This window comes from Mustela putorius, unplaced genomic scaffold (genome assembly GCF_011764305.1).
Source record: "Mustela putorius furo isolate JIRA1106 unplaced genomic scaffold, ASM1176430v1.1 tig00003836_pilon_pilon_pilon, whole genome shotgun sequence".
In the NCBI taxonomy this organism is placed as follows: domain Eukaryota; kingdom Metazoa; phylum Chordata; class Mammalia; order Carnivora; family Mustelidae; genus Mustela; species Mustela putorius.
The window spans coordinates 39,041,631-39,046,217 of record NW_025421989.1 but is presented as its reverse complement, the minus strand read 5'-3'; the positions used below and the strand labels follow the sequence as shown (position 1 = coordinate 39,046,217).

Genomic DNA, 4,587 nt, shown 5'->3' with positions numbered 1-4,587 from the left:
GGGATCAGAGGCTCCTAATCTCCTTGCCTGCCCTTGGAATGTGCACTCTGCTTGCCTTCCCTGCACCAGAAGCTGCTGCAAGGACATAGCCTTGAGATAGTAATGTGGTGTTGAGACCATTGGACAGTATATATGGCTGTACCCAGTTAAGGCCTTTATATAAACTTTTAAGATTCTGGTGGGTGGGTGTGGAGATCTACTCATCTTGTAGTCACCCTAGATAAATTGTGTAAGTTTCCTTGTTTGTTAAAGCTGCCAGCTACTAATTGGGAGCGGTCTATCTCTTTCTTTGGTCTCTCCTTGCCCTGCGTCTACAGGGGCTAGTTTGCGAACCAACAGGTAGTACTCTGAGTTTGTGGGACTATCTTTGGAATAGACCTTGAAGGATGAACACATGTTTTCCAGGCAGACAAGAAGAGGGGAATATTCTAGATAGAAAGGGAAGTATCTGCAAGGGCACAAAGGTGTGAAATGGTGTCAGGAGGAAAGAGAACAACATCTTAGTTACTAGAACACTCCGAGCGAGGCAGGAGAAGTGGTAGGTACAGTGACTGGAGGAGCCGGCAGCCAAGATGGATTCGTGGAGGGGGCCGTTCAGTGGGGAGCAAGGCAACTCTCAAGGGAATGAGGGCTGTCACAGTAGCCTTTGGTGAGCAATGACTAATCTATTGCCGACTCTCTTCTGACAAGGAAGCTGGATCGAGTCCAAATATAGTTCATTTCCTCAAGTGTACACAGGGGCCAGGCCACAGAAGAGAATGGAATATGGAACTTCCTCTCAGTTCAGGAGCATTTGGTGTTTTTGAGGGCGGCCAGGGAAGGCAAGAGGCTGAAAATGGAGGTAACATGTTTACACTGAAGGGTGGTGGTGGTGAGAAAACCTAGAGGAGTATGGGATGAGGGTACAGGGGAGCTGTAGCTAAAAAGAGCTGCATGCTATGTTGTCTGACGGACAGGTAATACGAGTGGTCCCCAGCAGCAGGCCCTCAGGCACAGGTGGGAGCTGGCCTCCCTGAGTCTCCTGCACAGAGTTGTTCTGGGTTAATTCCATTTCCAAGTGCGAATGAGTCATTGGCACCGCCGTCTTTAGCCAGCAGCCAAGCAGCTCCCTAGTACTTGCTGCTGTGTTCAGTCTGGTCCTTGGTTTCTGGACAGTTATGGGATATGATAGATATGAATGTGGAAATCTTTAACACCCTCCAGTCCAGAATATAGGTAATAGGAGAAAATGATTATGACTTATTCATTAAGTGAAAAAAATCCAGTTTGTAAAAACCTGGGTACTTTTTCATAAAGGTGAAATATACACATATTATATTCATCATGTATATGTATCATATGTATATTGAATACTATTTTGAATTCTGTACGTGGAAATATTAGTTACCTAAAGCAATCCTGGGTGTATAGTAAGAATTCAGTAAATATTAGATATTCTTTATATTAGTATTATATTATTATTATTTATATTAGTATTATATGTCAGTGGGGGAGGTATGATTATTCTTTTCTTTTTTTTACACTGTCTATATTCTTCAAGTTTCCTAAAATAATCTGTGTTCTTTTTATAATTAGGAAAAAAATAAAAATGTATTTTTAAAAATATTTTATTTATTTGAGAGAGAGTGAGAGAGCACACAGGAGCAGGGGGAGGGGCAGAGGGAAAGGGAGAAGCAGACTCCCTGGCTAAGCAGAGAGCCCAATGTGGGACTCAATCCCAGGACCCTGGGATCATTCATGACCTGAGCTGAAGGCAGACGCTTAACTGACTGAACGGCCCAGGCATCTTCAAAATATATCTTAACTTCATCAGCAGATAATCTCTTTTTGTAGCCTATAAAACTTGCAAAGATGAAAAATGGGTAACACTCCATGGTGACAAGATTCAGAGAAATGGGCTCTCTCCTCCATTCCTGGGGTTGGAGATGGGGGAGAGAAACACTGACCAAACCATATGGTGGTGAAGACAGTAGAGCAGTGAAAACTCTCCCTGTGCTGGTGGCAGCAAAGGTGGTATGACCACTCTGGAGACCAATTTGGCAATACCCAGTAAAGCTAAAGTCTGCACCATACCCTGTGCCCCAGCAATTCCAGCCCAGGCAGAAACTCTGGTTCACATACACCAGAAGATATTTACAATGGTATTGATTGCAATTTGCTTATAATAGTGAAAAAATGGAGACATAGTGTCTACCAAGGAAATGAAAATCTGATGGCATGACGTATAATGATCACTATACAAACGGCCATAAAAACAAATGAACTTGAGCTACGTGTGCAAACCCGGAGAAGCCCCAAATGTATAATGCTCTACAAAAAGAGCAAGTTGCAGGAGAAAATGTGAAATATGCAGTTTAAAAACAAGTAGAATAGTACCATGTATTATTTATGCATGTATATACCTTTATGCATATATGCATATGTATGTGTGTCTGTGTCTTCTATACATCTATGGAAGTGAAAGTGAAAAGCCTGTATGGGACTTAGAAACACCAAACTGAGGCTAGTGATTCCTTCAGGGAAAGAATAGGATCTGGGAGGGCTAGATAAGGCATTTCAATATGTCTTAATATTTTATTTTGTTAAGAAAATAGATCTGAAGCAAATATGGCAAAATGTTAAAGTCTGACAAACTGGATCCTGGGTACCTAGGTATTTATCATCCTATCCAGCAGACTTTGGGATTTCTTGAAATATTTCATAATAAAAATGAATGGGGAAAAATACACAAGTGCTTTGAACCAGCAATTTCCCTGCTGGTAATTTATTTATTTATTCTAAGGAAATCCTCACACATGTGTGCAGAGATTTACCTACCAATATGTTCATTGTAAGAATTACTTACAATATAAGAGCTGGAGGAAACCTAATCTAGCAATAAGGATTTGTTTAACTAGATTAGTAAGCTTCCATAAGGTAAAATATAATTCAGTTCTTAAAATGATTACCTAGAAGAATATTTATTGGTATGGAGAAATTTCATACTCTTTTGTTAATAAAAAATACTATAAAACAGTGTGATCTCAATTTATAAAACAAAGTAACACCTATTTATCTGTGCAGGTAAATTCATGAATAGAGAAAAGCAAAGAAAGAGACACACAAAAATGTCCACAGTCATTACCTCTGAGCAACGTTACTACAGATGCTTTTCATTTCCCGGATTTCCCTGAAATTTATATAATAAGTATGCAATGGTCTTATAATTAGCAAAACTACATATTTTAAAAAGAGACTAGTAAAATGGTTTTTGTGAGTAGTATTATGGAATGGGACCAAAAGTGGATAAAGAAGAAGAGACAAAAGGAAGAGAGATTTAGAAGGTATCATTAAGGTGTGCCTGGGTGGCTCAGTTGGTTAAGTGTCTGCCTTGGGCTGGGGTCATGATTGCAGGGTCCCGGGATCAAGCCCTACATCAGGCTCCCTGCTCAGCAGGAAGTCTGCTCCCTCTCCCTCGGCCCCTCCCCCTGCTCATGCTCTCTCACACTTTCTAAAAAATAAATAAATAAATAAGGTATAATCGACAAGATTTTTTTAACACATTAAGAGGAGAGGGGGAAAGGAGCAGCGTGATGATCACTTGCTGTTTGCCAACTTAGGCAACTGGGTAGCTAAAGATGCTATTCCCGAAAACAAGAAATGCAGGAGGAAGATCAGCTTCTGCCTGGAAAATGAGCGAGGAGTACAGTTTCGACCAGGATGAGATTGAGAAGTTCCAGCACTTTGTAGACAGTTTGGGGCTCTTAGACTCCCTCCATTCCCTCCTGTCTTCTCAACAGGAGCCTGGATGTTCAGGTATCATGGCTCTCCACACAATTATATGCTTCTATGCTGCCATTCTGTTTCTGGAGTGTCAAGGTGAATGGATTCTGAGAAATCTAAACCATTCCTCTTGCCAGTGACAGATTTAGGCATGGGCACCTTACTAAACTCTGGCAAATGATGTGCTAAGGAAGTCTCCTGGGGGCTTCTGGGAAAGGTTTCCTGGCTCCTAAGAAAGAGACGGTGGTACCAGTAATCCCCTTTTCTTTCTCAGAACAGGCCTTTCTGGCTGTAATACCCAGATCTCAGCAGTCATCTTGCAGCTATGGGGGAAGAAAACCTGAGGGCAAAGCCAACATCCTGAAGATGGCAGAGTGGTAAGGTGGAAAAAACTGGGGTCTTTGATGGCGCTGTCAAGATTCTTTAACAACTAGCCCCAGAACCTGCCTACCTCTAGACTTCCTGTTATATAGCATAATAAACTATCTTACTCTGCAAGCTTTTGAGTCAGAATTCTCTCTCTCTCACACACACACACACACACACACACACACTCACAGATACACATCTTTACCAAAGTTAAAAAGAATATTTAAGATGGTCTAAAGTAAAACACGGGCCTTGCAACATATCTGAAATTACTCTGGTACCACAGAGAGATAAGGTAGTCATCTTCCAGAAGAGATGAAACAATATGTCAGTGGGCCTATGGGAATGCTGGGCAAGAAAGACAGATATATGGGTTATGATGGTGTGTTCAGGAAAACAAAAATACTTCAAGTCAGAAATCTCGATGGTAGACATCAATTTTCAAGCATTGATTTT

General features: G+C 41.2%; 1 long non-coding RNA gene across 1 annotated transcript; it reads left to right on the top strand.

The window, feature by feature from the left end:
• Nucleotides 1-750: 750 nt before the first annotated feature.
• LOC123394716 lies at nt 751-4,260 on the top strand. The gene is made up of 2 exons (XR_006609432.1): nt 751-841; nt 4,037-4,260. It is a non-coding gene; the product is annotated as an uncharacterized LOC123394716 (long non-coding RNA).
• The last annotated feature ends 327 nt before the right edge of the window (nt 4,261-4,587 follow it).